Source organism: Chiroxiphia lanceolata, chromosome 2, assembly GCF_009829145.1.
Source record: "Chiroxiphia lanceolata isolate bChiLan1 chromosome 2, bChiLan1.pri, whole genome shotgun sequence".
NCBI classification, from domain to species: domain Eukaryota; kingdom Metazoa; phylum Chordata; class Aves; order Passeriformes; family Pipridae; genus Chiroxiphia; species Chiroxiphia lanceolata.
Window position 1 is genome coordinate 79,961,539 of NC_045638.1, and position 16,548 is coordinate 79,978,086.

Sequence of the window (16,548 nt, forward strand, 5' to 3'; positions counted from 1 at the left end):
TATCTCTGCAACACTTGAGATATGAATGGTTTGAAAACACGCGACAAAATCAAATTATGTTGACAGCCTCTTTGTCGCTCCTTCTAGTCATGTGTAAGGCAGCATCTTTTTGGCATTTTAGTAGGTTTTTTTTCAAGTTCAGGGAGATAGAACAATTATAGGCATGTATTTTCCAAATACTTCTGAAAACTTGAAATACATATAAATATAATACTAAAACAGAAACATGCATCGTATATGAAGCTACTTATTCTAAAACATGCCTTTATAAATTAAATAATGAAAATTCTACACAAGACTTTAGTTCTTTCAATGGCCTTTTATTATCAATTTCAATTCAATGGCCTTTTATTATCAATTTCAATTCAACAGTTTTCTAAATTTTCTATGCTGAAAAAAATTATGAATAATACAGGTATCTTCCAAAATTACCTCTAGTTTGGGTATTTCCACAGCTGGCTATCAGCCAAATTTATGAATTCCATCTAAGATGGTGATAGTTATATTATATCTGGAAAGGCATGGTCAATGAGCTGTCTTCAAGATTCAAATGCTTGTCACTTTGAACATTTGCATCCACTCCTCACAAAGTACATGTGGCTAAAAATGTAAGACTTCCTCCTGCTCATTTCTTAGAAAAGGATGGGCATTTGTGTGACATCTTCCCCAGACTCCATCTTCCTGTATCTACCCCCCAATGAGAATGAGTGGTTACCTTTTATCTAATCTCAGCCTGGCTGCTGGAAGACAGCAGTGCAATGGGCACAGTCTCATACAGCCAGGTTTGAGACTGGACTTCCATATTCACCATGTGGAAAGTACATATATTTTGGTCTTTATGGAAATTTTAGACCTGTTTTTAACAAACGATAAATTCTTCTTGGATCTCAATGGTTTTGACCGATTTGACCCATTACTGCTTTCATGACATGCATGGTCCCTCCCCAGATCAGACCTAAAGTGGGGGATGGCCCTACCCCACTTAGTTTTGCAACAGTTAGTCCTTCAGCAGTGGGAAGTGGCACTCTCAGCGGAGTGGCTGTGCATGCAGTTCACTCCTGTTCATGCTGGGATTTTTGATGCTATTATATCAGTGCAGAAATCTTATCTGCTTCAAAAATTAAGGTATGCTTTATGGCTTAGTGTGATTGCAAAACCAATCTGATAGCAAGCTGCCACAGAAAGTGGAAGTCTTACTCCCTTGAAATTTCCCCTCACATCTAGTATATTGGTTTAGCCCCAAACTAAAATGAAATGAAACAAACCAAAAGAGAATCTCTTCCTCTGGATCAACCAATGATGTATTGACTGTACAATCTATAGATCTGCTATAGGGAGGAGAGGGAAGCAAGGAGAGAACTGAACCACATATTTTACAACGATTTGTCATTGGTTAGGTTTCATTGTAATGCCAAACTGAACCAAACTAACTATCTTAGGATAAAATTTTTTTCTTCTTTAGATCACATTGAGATGCATAAAAAAATGGGGTTTTGTAGGGAGACAGATTTATAAGACATCTGAAACCTGCATATGCGCAATTAATTAATAGTATTTTTATTTTCCCTATTCTGCTACAATGGAAGGCAGTCAACCACTATTAATATATTACACATTAGATTGTCATTAGTCTGTAGTAAACTGTAAATATATATATCATAATTTAATCCACTAAATTATGTACTCGATATTATTGAAAATTATACTAATATCAGGACCATAGTACAATAGAACTTCAGACATTAATCTGAAGACATTTAAAAAAAATATATTAGCATCAAGTCTCAATTTTGCAGTGCTTTTAACTTTGTAAAGTTACACAGCAGCAAAATATGAGCCTTCATCACAAAATTAAAGCAATTTGGAAAAACATACAATTGCAGTCTCAAAATAAATGGATTCAATGTCTAAAGCCTTGGCTATTCTAGTTATTTCTATTGCGGACGCAAAATTAGGAAAGGGGAGAAACAACGTCGTCATTTCAGGCCTTAAAAAGATTAATTTTCTCAGAGCACAGCCACGCATATTCGTAACAAGATATCAGTCATATAAGCCCCAAACTGTTCAAACCTTATTTTTGCAATTAGTGTGATTCTATTAACCCTATTACCTGTGATTCTCTAGCCTATGTTGCTCTCCCCACCTTGAGAAGAAAGTTGCTACTCCTATGAGATGATTCACCTGCTAGCAAAGTAGTGGCTGAACTGATACACTTTGCAACCAGAAGGCAAAACTTTTGATGTATTATCGAAATTTGAGCCCTTCATATGTGAAACAGACTCCAAAAGAAACCTTTTCTGATTAGAACAATTACATACCAAATAGGTTTGATGGCATTTTCCACCTCTAGTATTTTAGTTCTATAATCAAGGTAAAGTTATGCAGGTGACTTACATGCTTAATGCAAGCTTAAACAACAGTCTTAAGTTAGAAAACAAATACTTATACATGGAAAGTCTGAGTCATTGGTATATAGAAAGTAACCTTTGGTATTACCTTAACATGATTTTTGCATTAATATGGGAAAAGTATGATGTACCCAGCATTTCTACAGGAATTTAAATGTAGTTTAAAAAACCCAATCCAAAATAAAATATTTAATTTCAAATACACAAGATTAGAAATCAGTTTGCATAAACAGTAAACATTTAAAATTTTAGATCCCTTTAGCTCTTCAAAATTAGGTACGTAACATGCAAGAGCAAGTAGTCTCAAAAGCAGAACTCCCAGGAAAAATCTCTTTAAGAAAATTATGTTGCTCTGATTGGATTGGCGAAACACTGAATATTCAAGTAGTCAAAATTTCTTTAACTAATAATTAAATTCAGGCTCTTTTTATTTCGTTGTAAAAATCACATGGTGTAGTTGACTTCAAGCTTCCTGGTTCTCAGAAAATTATGTAAAGCTAGAGATACAAAAAATCAGGGTAAAATCTAAAGTGATTAATTTCGTGAACAAAAAAATCATATCCTAATCAAGAAATTATAAAGAGACTGAAAACCACAATATGTACAGGTGGTGAGACCGTCTCCTTTGCACTTTTCTAAGCCCACAGAGCCCAAAAGTAATCACAAAAAAGTCCCAGGAAAAATGTTACATTCATCACCTTTCTTTTTTAGCAAGGAAAGAGTTAGCGTGGATAGCTTTAGCTGGCTATATGCTGAAAAAACAACCTTGTTAGACTGGGAGAACAATCCCCACAGAACGTAACCTGGCAGAAGGCCAGAGGCCATAAGGAAAATTCCGAACCAGTTGCAGCAGAGCAGCAACCCAGAGTTAAGTATCAATTTTCAAAATAACTGAATCATTACTTAACACATGAAGCGCTCAATAATACAATATTTTTTTTTCCCTGGAATAAATTATAATAAGCATTAGAAATGAAGTCAGCAAACACTTTTTTTTGCCTACAGTTTTGAGTGAGTAGAATTTCTGGCAGGTACCCAAACAGGTCACCATGAGTAGGATAATGTGGCAATCTGTTATCATTAGCTCTGTTGGAAAGGTTCTGAACACACTAGAGAGAATTAAATGACCTGGAAAACTCAGTCTGTGGAAAAGTCTATTGTACTCATCTCCGTTATCTCCACCTCTACGCATCACTGGAACAGTGGAACAGTAAGATTTGCAGTGGTGACAAAGATAAAGGTCATTTTTCTGGTTTTCTTTTATCCAGCAAGAGCCGTCTAAGGATTGTCAAATTCTACACACAGAGAAAACGACTAATTTGTGTCAGGTCCTTCTACTCTCTCAGAATGTTAGTCTGTTGATATCTTCACATTTGGAAGGCATCGCAGATTTGTATTTTTGCAAATCACTGCTACTTTTATTCCTGTCCATCACTGTTACAACAGTCAGAATTTCAGATCATCTAAAATAACAATATACAAACCCCCCCATACAACCCATTTTAGGAATTGTTTTTCCTAACTAATGCAATTTTTGCCATCTAAACTGGAAAGAAAAATTCTGAACAGGTCTATTAAATCTAATCACTATGCCAAGGTCTATGGTAAAGACAGATACTATAAAGAGAATGACATGGCCGATTCAAAAATATGCATCAGAGAGATTTCTATTGTTTATGTAAGCTTTGCTGTGTTGTTCTCCACTTATCTGAGTGATTAACTTAAAATGAGGAATGAGACTTTGACGCGTGCCAGCTATTCTGATTTAACAGTTTTGTATGTAACCCTTATTCCTGAGAAATTCAACAAAAGATAAATCCACAGAAATGAACAAATAGAAATAGGGGAAATAGCAGAATCTTAGGGGGAAAAAAGAAAAAAAGGAGATATTTTGCATTTTGTGAAAGGAGAGACAAAAGTATTCCTTGACCTCAAAGACGAGAAAAAAATTCAGGGGACTCTAGGCATGGAAGCTCAGTGTTTTCCCTGTCTGCTTTATTTCACACTTCATGCTTATTCAGCCTCTTCACTGAGGACATGGACTACCAAAGATATTGTTTTGAGGGTATATTCGTTGCCATTAAATAAGCAGCTCCTCCTTAGGCATAACATTATACCAAATTATCTTTCCTGTTTATAGAAGTTGTGCTGGTTTCAGCTGGGGTAGAGTTAATTTTCTTCACCGTGGCTAGTATAGGTCTGTGTTTTGGATTTGTGCTGAACACAGGGTTGATAATACAGAGCTGTTTTTATTATTGATTGTCAGAGACTCCACAGAGCCAATTTTCTGCTTTTCATACTGCCATGCTGACATGGGAGTCTGGGAGAAGGCACAGTCAGGACAGGTGACCCAAACTGGACAAAGGGATATTCCATACCACATGAAATCATACTCAGCATTTAAAACTGTGGGGAAGGCGAAGGAAGTGGGGAACTTTTGGAGTGATGGTGGTTGCCTTTCCACGGAAACATTATGCCTGATGGGGCCCTGCTCTCCTGGAGATTGCTAAAAACCTATCTGCCCATGGGAAGTAGTGAAATTAAGTCTGTTTTTATTTGGTTTTGTACATGGCTTTTGTTTTCTCTATTGAACTGTCTTCGTCTGAACTCATGAGCTCTCTAGCTTTTACCCCTCTGATTCTCTCCCTAATCTTGCTGGTGGGGGAGTGAGAAAGCTGCTGCATGAGGCTTGGTTGCTGGGTGGGGTTAGACCTTCAAATACATGTATTAAAATACAGTGCAATTTGTGTTTCACTGGAAATTTATATTATTTTTACATAGAAATTTCTATAAGTGAGAACTTTATCATTTATTAGGAATGAACTACATGGATTTAAGAAACAGACACAAGATTTAGTTCTGCTCTCTTGCAATAGAGGATGAAGCTAACATCAAGCACAAAGGCTGCCAGAACAGAAGTTTGTTATGTCACTTGGTATTATAGATTTATGTAGGAAGAATATCTACATAAATGGTCCTAATATTTATCAAAATTGGAATACCACAAGCCTCCAATCTAAAGACTAAAAGAATTCTGACACAGTATACACAATTATTTAGCCTAAAAATAGTTATTTTGAGAAACAGAAATCTGTGGAAAATTAAATGCTCAAACAAAATTATGGCTTAAACTTATCTTTTGTGTTCTTTGGCAAGAAAGAGAAAGAATAATTTTTCATTTATATCTTGAGAAAAGAACCTCTCTTCTCTCCTCCTATCACCCCTTGGTCCTCAAAGATATGGAAGAAGACACCTCTTAGATTTCAGAATGTCTGCTTTGCATGCACTCAGAGCCAAAATCTTTTATATAAGAAATATCCCTCAATAAATCTGCTACTCTTATAAGGCTCATACAGAAAAAAAAAAAAAAAAAAAAAGATAAAATTCACCTACCAATCTTTCCTATGCATTTAGTGGATGCAATACATTTTCAAGAGTAAGAAAATGAGTTAAACTGTTTTATATTTAAAATGACACTGTGAATCTACTCATATCAAGTTCGCCGATTTTAATTCAGTTATGTCTGTTTGGAGGTCACTGCCTGTCTCATTCATTACAATGGCTCTCTGGTTTTCTGATATGATTCTCAATTAGTTGGGTAGACAGGTAAAACACCTGACATCCAGCAACGCTTCCAAATATGAACTGCCACACATTACACTTTAGCAAGCTCTTTATATTAACCCATTAATAAACCATAGTTTGAGGTTGAGAATAAAGACTCAAGTCAAAAATTAATTATAGGTGTTCTGAACTACATGATCATAAGTCATTCAGCTATGAAATGACAGATCACACCAGTTAGCAGATAACCACAGATGTTCACTCCATCTTATTTTCATCTGTGGCTATATTCATGATAAATTTAAAGTGAATAACCATCATTCATCTGTATAATGAATATCAGATTCAAATTACTCATACCTAGAGCTGCTGTATAACAGTGGTTTGTATCTCAACAGGCTCTTAATGAGCACACCACTTTTCTTGTTCAACTGCTTCATTAATACAGATTTGTATTTATTCAAATACTCTAGTAAAGTATGTACTGAGTTACACAAAACACTTAATATAAGTTGGGAACAAACTTTGACTTCTAAAAGGGGACATTATCCTTGACTTTCATGAGGTTTGTCTTGTGATTGTGCTTTCAGATTCCTGCAACAAACCCACCATATTCAAGGACTAGACCAGGCCACACTGAAATACCTGAGAGGTTAGAAGTGCAGTATAGACTTTTTGTCTTGTCTGCAAAGATCTCCAGAGCTAACTATATGCCACTAAACATGGGATAAAAATGATTTTTAAAGAGCTATTCAGTGCATTCAGGTTAAGAGTATACTGCAGTGACTATTTAAAAACATTTACAAAGAGTGGTAGACACTTTCAAAACCATCCACTAACTCATTAATGAGGAACACAACAATATTATCCATAAAACTATATCTGTTTTTTTAATCCATGTTCCATTTGTAAGCTTATTCAGTTTAAATTGCCGTTGAGAGCATCTCTCTTTGATTTGAACCTTATAAACTAATAAAGGCAAACAATAAAGTCCATAAACATATCCCAAAACCAGTTTAGTTTAAACATCCACTACCTCAACTCTCCAAATTGGCTGTACGGAAGTTGTCTTTCAAAACAGAAATTATCTCCACAGAATAGGTCTTGTATGAGTGAAAACTGATGATGCTCAGGAGTTGAGGTGAATCAAAATGTATTAGGACTCCTCTTCAGTAATCTGTGGAGAAAAAAAAGTTACATGTATGTGTAGACCTGTATGTGAAGTCTTAGATCTCTCAAACCTTCTTCTGTGTGGACATATGTTCATTTGGCTCTTTATGTTTCATTCCTTGAACTTTGCATGACATGGCAGCGTTGGTTGGCTTTATGAATTTAATCTGAGATACCAGTCTTGCTCCAGAATGGATACAGGATTCAAAAGTGCTTTGTTTTATGTTGTTCATAAGAGGATAAAAAAATGCTATTTCTTACAACAACAACAATAAAGCAAGAGAAATTAAGGGTTCTTTATTATCTGTTAGCCTTTAAAGAAAGGATAGTACTGGGAAAAATGGAAAAGTTACAACTTTACATTGTCAGCCTTTTATGTTTATGTATACTCATCTATAATGGGAGGAATACAAAAGAATTTCTGTTGTTGAATTTAAATTACCTCATGAGAATTTTTCTAAAGATGTTTTCTCATAGTATTATTTTTTTGGAGTGACCTTTTCCAGACAACATGCAATTACAATTTCGTTGATTGTTTCATTTTCAAAGTACTTATTTACTTATTATGCTAGAGGTATGTGTCACCGTTTAGCTAAAAAAACACAGCATAAGATTTCCTTAAAATAATACTTGTTTCAACTACTCAATCAATAAATCAAATGAATAATGGAGAAATCACAACAGTTTCAAAAAACTTGAACAATTGTTAGCATCCTCAATTAGAAAAGTAAAGAAAAACCCCAACCTCACCCCCATAAAAAAAAAATCCCAAAAAATTACTGTTGTGACGTTACATGAGCTTTTGGATTAATTTTCACATGAAGGCTGAAAACCAGTCTTTATCTTGCAGAAGTCTTTATTAACTAAGCAGTTAACACAGTTATATCATCTTAAAGCTCTTCCTTTTTTCATTTTCTTGTACCCAATCTGAATTAGGTTCTCAAACACTTTTTCTTTTGACTTTCTCAATCTTTCATTCTGACTAAAGGAGTGAGGAGAATGTCTTCATGTTCCAAATTACTTTCTACTTTACCCATTTTCCTGGGAAACAGTCAGCAGCTAGGAAGCACATCTATTAAATAATTTTGGATGTAGTCAAACAGAAACAAACAAATAAATAAAAGTCAATTAAATGTCCTAGTCAGACCCGTCTATGTCATGGACAGGAATCATATTAGATGTCCAAAGTTCATCTTCCCAAAGCACTGTGGTAGAACTAACTACCAGTTTCATAGCTAATGCACTTGAGAGTTATGAACAATCTTCCCTCACTGTATTAGCCTTAGAGTTCCAACTAAAAATTTTACCTAGAAAGGCAATGAATTCAGGGGCTGGAGAGTGGCTTTAACTTACATTGCATATTAAAAAAAAAAAAAAAAAATCAGCAAAAGGGAGAAATTCTGCTGCTGTTCTCATTAACTTTTTGTAGTCCAGCCTCATGGATAAGAATTTATCTAAGTGATATTACAGCTCTACTCCATACTGCTTGAATGATTCAAAGCTACATCTGCAGTCCAGTAACCATTTAGATTTGTGAAGCAACGGAAGGCAGCAAATTTTGAAATGACCAAGAAACTATGTCCATTTCATTTTGCTTTTGCTTATCTTTCTAGAGTACAATTTTCATTATGTGGTAGTAACAAGCAGTTTTTCTGTATATAATAAAATATTTATTACTCTAACAAACAACATAACATAGAGGAATATAGCTGTGGCGTGACAAAAGTGACCTTGAACGATGAGTCACTAGATGTAGTGTAGAGAGGGGCAGATAGGCAATGAAAAGAAATAGGACACAGGCTGACGATGGAGACCCAATGGCTATAAACAATACACTAATGGCCAGCAAATGAGGTAAAGACCTGGCAAAATCAGTTTTACAGGCATCAAAGAGAACAAAGAACATCTAACTAACATATGTAAAGTACACCATAATTAGTAATTCCAGAAGAAGCATGCACTTGAAAAACAGTGAACAAATATCAAGCCATGAGCAAGTTGGCAACCATAGAAAAATGTCCCTATGTGAGTTTTAGATGAAAAGGAATAAAATATCCACATGAGTACCCATGAAGGACTAAGGATGTATTAACTAGCTGTACTATCTCCCCATGACAAAGCCAATCTTTAGATCTAGGAGTTAGAAAATCAAACTTAATAGGACAAGAGTGCTAAATATCAGGAATACGTGTATGGAAATTTCTTCTGTGATAGTATCATTTTTGTTATTTTCTATTTCTTTTTTGTTCCTGTAATAATAAGAAATGATCTGATAAATCTTCAAGTAGACAGAATTTAAATTATACTAACAATAAACTATTGAATTTACATACAAGATGAGTTTCTTTTCTGGCCATAAAAATATCTTGAGCACAAAAATTTCACTTTTTCACAGCACCTTTTGAAACTAATTCCTAGATATTATTAGGATAATCAATCATTTGCCTGCAAAGTTTACAACCACACCTGAGAAAGGAAGATATTCTCCTAAGAATTATGTCATCCTGTAGTTTTTCATATATATGTGTATATATATATTAGGGTTTATATTTTTTAGTGGAAATTAGAAACAAAGGTATAAATTGTCTTTTGTAATATTGCCAAATCCCTTACCTTAGGTATAGTTTGAAATTAACTTTTCTGTTTCTTCAAGTTTCTTTCTCTTGCATAAATTACAGAGGTATATATCCACGATCTGGATGTGTATAATATAAGCTATTACTCTGTTCATCCATATACAAAGACAATATAATATTTTTTATTTAAGTTTTAGACTGATTTAACATGAAGTAACAGAAATTATTCATCTGAGTTTTCACTACTAATGGTCACAGATTTCATTAAAAAAAAAATAATTTTAAAATAGAAATAAATCTGTATTATTTGCAATTTTGAACTGAATGTTAAAAAATAATTGTGAAAAGAGTTTGCACTTTAACATGGAATTATGATGCATTAAAAGGAAAATAATCACAACTTATTCAAACAATTTATTAAATACAAACATCTGCAGATAACTGAATTCCACAGAAGGTAGGCTGAACATTAGGTTTCAGTAACTGGAAGAAACAATAAATCACATCTTTTACAGCCCATTACACCCAAAGGTCTAGAACCTTTCTATGGCTATTTGCAAGCCTCAGAGTACTCCTACTGCAGTCTTATACTTTCCAACTTTCTGTGACTAATAGATGCAATACTACAGAGTGAACAGGAAATTAGAGTGGAGAGAGATGTAAAATCAATACCCACACAAAGGCTATGCAGGAGGGATGTGAAAAATAGCTCACTGTAGGGCTATGCCATCTCCCAGTGAACCTCAGACAAGACAGATTGCATTCTCATTAATGACCATTTAAGAATCAGTGGATTTTTATATGTTAGAAAGGGGAAGCAGTTATAAAGCTATTAAATATTGTGGAAGGGTAAGGTAGGAGAGTCAAATAGAGAGGTAATAGATTTGGGGAGATGTCTGATTGAGACCTGCTGTAGTTAGCTAGAAAGTTATAGAGAGCTTTCTCCTGCTTTTGACCTCCCACAGGAAAGTTATGCCCTGCTAAAATTTCATTCTGTGATGAAGGTAAATCCTTCATTTTTTCATTAAAATATCCTAGCAATTGACTTGCCCCTCTGCATTTATTAAACAAATCTACTGTTTCTGATGTACCATGGTTCAGAAAAATAGTTACCTTTTGTTCACCTATCTATTCAGTAATTCCACTTTTTTTCTGAAGCGGCCAAATCAGATCCTCCTCCCACATAGTTTAGCCTCTTTCCCACTATGTCAAATGGGCTCACAGTTCCTAGCTACTTCAAAAACCTATCATGACAACATCAGCCCCGTGGAAGAAAGAAGCTTCTCTAAGAAATGTAATACCTGCTACACTGAAGTAGGGGAAATTCCAGGCATCCTTAGACAGATAAAGGGGGTCTCACTATCTGTGTCTGTACTACAGGCAAGAGGTTCTTGCTGTGCAACCAGGCTACCTGGTGACTGCAAGGCAGATAGCACTATCCTCAGCAAGCAGAGTTTTCATTAAGATCAAAGACAACTGTGTTTGTAAATGTCCTCTGGGAGGCCTCGTACTGTATGTTACACTGAAGAATATGCTGCTATAAAAAAACCCAAGTATTCCCACTGTGTATGGGTGTTTTAAGCCTGCTTTTAAATTCTTAGTGAAATGTTTTGCATTCAGGATATTTTCTTCCACTTTTCTGCTTCAGTTTATTTCTGGTACTGTACAGTCTTCACAGGTGAAGATTACACAGAGCATATGTATACATCTCAATGGTAGGAAATTTCTCCTCAGACACCTTATCAAGTGTACTGGTCATTACTGGTCATATTTCAGCCCAAGCCTTTTTAAAGATAAGATAATTTGAAATAGAGCTTAAACACTCCATGAGTTAGCAATTTTTCCCATATCACATTATCCTTTAATTTCAGCTTTGAAATTATCAAAATTTATAAGAATAAAACATATGACACATACCTTAATGGAACACAGGCAAGGATTGTTACTAGTTTATTCGGCAGTGTTAAAGCATTTCTGTACTTTTGTGATGGACAATAGTTTGGTCGGCTCAAGGGAAACTGAATCTAATTCTGAACTTAAATTAAGAAGGAAATCATTCCACTTAGAAACTAAAAGTCAAGTCCTTCAGTGATGAGTGGCAAGTGATGATCCTCTTCCCTGTCTTTCAGAGACTTGACTAGTAGGAAAATTTTTATAAAGCCTCCGAATCTAGGAATTTGTTTCAAATATATGAATATAGTCTGGAGCTCAATATTTTCAAACAAATAATTTCATAATAAATATGTAACAAAAGGTCCATCTTTAAAGGATGTCTCAATATTCACAATTATTTTTGTACTGCCTACTGACATATACCTTCCATCTACAGGCTTCATAAACAGGAAGACATTATGCCAGAATAGTCCTTCTTCCCCCACCTGCATTATAATAACAATAATAATGATGTCTGTAATATCTGTAACATCTAGCACTGGTGTTGTCTGCAGTGTATCATGATTTTTTTGCAATAGAAGTAAATGTTCATTTTCTAGAAGGAAAACTATGGAGATATGAACTGGCAAGTGAAAAGTCACCAGCAGCCGGTGTCAATAAAGATGAAGGTTTTAGTGAGCATTTCCAGTAAATCATAAAGTTCAGTAGTGGAAGAACTCAATTGCTTAGATACAGATTTTTAAAGAAAAAAATTCTATGGTAGGAGACAATTCTTGGCCTTTACATGAAACTTTGAGGACACATGTTCAGCTCCAAAAGAAGATAATTTGCAGATGTTTGTAAGTGGTATAACATTTAGATCTTGTTTCCTGTTTCTCTAGCATCAGGGGAGATGCCTATAGAAGATGAACAACACAGTGCTGCATGCCTTAGTTTGGTATTTTACTCTAAGTCATATCTAACGCTATAACTTTTTGATATGAGGAGCCAAGAAGTTTAAAAACAGGTAAAGTGCTATCAAAAGAAAATTCCTGCAGGTCTGGGAGCTGTGAGCCTAGAAACTGGGCTTTGGGACTGGAAACATCCTTAAAAACTACAGCTGACCTCTTCAAAGTACAGGGGAACCTAGAAACAGGTATCCTGAGATATCATCAGTAAGTGCAAAATTCAAGAAACTATAATGACAATCTGAAAAAGTGGAAGCTGTTCAGGAAAATAAATTTGGGCTGAAAGAAAAAAAACATTATCACTTTCTGGCTGTTCCGGCTGAAGAATAGACATTAACAGCATCTACTGGCTGCTCAAAATGGTGTGTCCTGTGCCCTGTTATGCCTCTACAATATAAAAAGGACTTAATTTTCATCCAAAATGAAGCCTCTCTCTCTGAGAACTTCACATGCTCCACATACTTTTCTAAAACTTGCTGTGAGATCTTGGACTCTCGTTGGGAATGCCTGACGGACTCTGGACTCCATGATGTCAATAATTTCTAAAGTGAGACTGCCTTTTATCTTATTGGTCCCCAATTTGGGTGCACTTTTGGAGTTGGTTCAGTCTGTCTTTTATACCTCTGGGATGGTTGGGTCTCTCTTGGTGACTGGTCCTACTCTTTGTGATGGTTTGGCCCTTCCTGAAATCTAATTCACTTAACACCGGTATTTTAAATACATATAAGTCATCTATTGTAAGCATATCTGCAGTTATATTGGTGAGAAGTTCCTTCACTAATGATAAATTCACAGTAACATAAATAGCAATTGTTTGTTGCTATGTGATTGATTGTTGCTACCATTGACTGCTGCCATACTATTGATTGATACTAAATTATTGATTGTTAATAGTAATTTTTAATTGTACATGTATATATTCACTTTATTAATCCTTTTTATACTTGCCAGTGAAAATATTTGTGGTAGTATTCTTGCTAGTGGTGATATTTGAAGCATTTTTGATACTCTTTAATAATGTAGAGAAATTTTGAGGAAAAAAGCCTCCATCTCCTTGCGTATTACAGAATCCTACAAATCAACTGTGACAACCTCTGTACACACACAGTCTGGGTAACCCTGGATTACCCAGGTCCTGGCACTTTGTTATGGAGTTTAATATCACCTTTTTTTCATGCATATTGTCTTATAGTGCAATCTCCTCCAAGTGCTCTGTCATGCAATTAGACTTGTTCCAGCACAGTAAAGCATAGGTACTTTGACAGGGAAAGAAAACTGAGTGAGTTCATTGCTCAAACCTGTTATCAAATTCCACTCCAACTGAATCTTCATGCTCACAGATTGGGCCATGTTGCTGTACCTTTCTACCAGACATGATTCTGCTGGCACTGCTGCTGCATCACTGTTAGTCAAATAATACCCTTTGGAAACCAGCCCACTGTCATTGTTGGTTACCAGTGCAAGTAATCATCTCATGGTAAACTCCTCTGAGCTCAAATTCTGTTATATTTGTTAGCTCAGATTCCTTTTAATTGTGGCAAAATGCTTGTTTTCAAGTCTAAATAATGGGATGCTTTCTTTTACCTTTGTTACCACAGATTTTTCAAGGATATATGTCACTTTCTAGAAGGAAAGACAGAATTATACTAAGGAGGTTTTTTGACTCATAATACACCCAATAATATGGATCAGTGTGCAGTGAAGACTGACTTGAATCCTGTTTTTGAGAAGACCTGGCGAATAGCCACAATCTAGCAAAGTGAGTCTAAGTTTCAGCTGGATTATTTCCCTCTGGTCTTTTTTGTAATGCTTCCAATATATGCAACTTAATAATACTAACATGGTCGAGTAGATGTGTCATTATATAATAGAAGCAATCCTAAAATGTTTTATAAACATTTCCAATAAACAGCCTTGTGAAGAGTATGAGTTTCTATTTGCAGATTGGGAAATCAAGAAAAGCTATTTTTCAAGGAAGCATTTAAAAAAAAATAAAAGCTTGAAATCACCTTGGGTTTTAAGATGTTAACTTTGAAATGCTTTAATATTATCCTAATTGTTGAATATGTCAAGCACCTGCAGCTCTCACCACCCTTAACTGCTGTTCTCTGTACTGAGCACTTCTCAGAGCAAAATTGTGGTAGGTAACAAAAGGAAGACGCCCAAACTTCATGCAGATGCTTGCAAATTTGGACCACCTAAGTAATTTGCATGAAGTCAAACAATGAATCACTATCCAAACAGTAAAAGAAATTAAGTCTCCTGCCTGTCACTGTACTTTACTTTGAAAACATGTTGCTTCTCAGACATCAGAGTTCCTTCCATTAGAGAAGAGTGGTCTATTAAAGCTGTAAGGAAAATAGCATTATTTAATAAGTCACTACAAGGGAATAGGTAATGCAAGAGTAAAGGTCGGACAATACACAGTGCCTGTAACTAAAAAACAGTAAGGACAAAAAATAATTGAACTATTCTCTCATCCGGACAATGTTACTGAGATGCAGCATCATGATAACTGCAGAGTGAGAAGGGCTTAGTGGATAAATAATGGTCTCAGTGCCTTGTTGTTATTCAGAGCATTTTCTATTCAAGTTATGGTGAACGTATGTTACACTGGGAAATGACTCATAGATACCACAACTGTGTGCAAATTAAATACGGGTGGAGTAAACAAGATAAAAACCATCTAAATATTTTAGGGCTAGTCATACAAGAAGAGTACATTTCTCTGTTTACAAAGGGGATGGTCAGGGGGCAGATATGTACTTTGAATGCTTTAAACATATGAAAATTCCTTTCTAAAATATCAGTTTAGTTAAAGCCATGTTGAAATTGTGATAGACAAACTATTCAGTTTTGGAACAGATCCCAGATTTAGAACTATTAAGGGATGAATACCGAAGACATTAATTTGTACTAGCAATGTTACTGCAACATACAGAAGTGTCTGCTCACTGACATTCCTTTTATTGTTTAATGTGAGCCCAAATGACTGGGCTAAAGATTGAAGTCCTCTCCATCACCCTGAGACTATTAAGTGCCCACAGTTGTCCTCTTGCTCCCTTTCCCACATTCCCCTATTCTCAAATCCCAGTTAGTTTGCAGCTAGTGCTGCAACTGCAACTGTCTATCACAGAGAACCCATTAGATCTTTGTTTCTTCTCATTCCTGGAGGTCTGAATACCTTCCTTTCTGCCTTCCTTCTCTTCCTCCATTTCTCCTTCCCCTGTTTCTCTCCGTTAACCTTAGAAGTTACCTCTGATAGAGGATAAAGTAAAATGGGGGGGGGGGAACGCTGCTACATCTGGGAAGAATTCTTTATAGATTCAGATGAAAGTGCATGGCTTAGCCAATCACAGGCCAATATCTCTATGTGTTTCTCATGCTTTATTCTTTTTTTATTTTAATATCTCAGTGGTTTCCAAATCAATAATACTCTTCCTATCAGTGTTGGAACACTCTTGAATATTCAGTTTTGCTTTGATAAGTTATTGAAAAAGTCATCGTCTTACTGGTGCATGGAGAAATATTGTCAAGTAAGATCTCTCCAGCTCATCTTGTGACACAAGTCATAACAATATTTATAATATCAATCTTCTAAGAACATACAGCCTACTCAGGGAACTACAAACTGGTCAGCCATACCTGTCTGGGAGGGTTATGGAACAGTTAATGCTGGATATTTCCAGACATGAAAGACAAGAGATTCATCAGGAATAGTCAGCATAGCTTCCCTAAAGGGATGTCATACTTGACCAGCTTGATAAACTTCTATGATGAAATGACTAACCTTGTAGAAGGGAGTAGAACGGTGGGTATTTTCTACCTGGACTTCAGTTAAACCTTTCACACTGTGTCATAAGATCCTCATAGATAAACTGCTGATGTATGGGCTGGATGAGAAGATGTCGAGGTGAACTGAACACTAACAGGATGGTCGTGCCCAGACAGTGGTGATTGGTGGTGGAATATTTCATTGGAGGCCAGAAA

The 16,548-nt window shown here is 35.5% G+C and overlaps 1 protein-coding gene across 6 annotated transcripts in view; it reads right to left on the bottom strand.

Moving 5' to 3' along the window:
• CNTN5 (contactin 5) overlaps positions 1 to 16,548 on the bottom strand; it is a 614,386-nt gene that overhangs the window by 424,626 nt on the left and 173,212 nt on the right. For 5 of the 6 annotated variants that reach the window (XM_032680305.1, XM_032680306.1, XM_032680309.1 and 2 more), the window contains one exon: positions 7,009 to 7,149. The exons of the other annotated variant lie outside the window; for it this stretch is intronic. The gene's annotated coding sequence lies outside the window, so the exon portion shown is untranslated. The remainder of the gene's footprint in view (positions 1 to 7,008; positions 7,150 to 16,548) is intronic. 6 annotated transcript variants of the gene reach the window in all.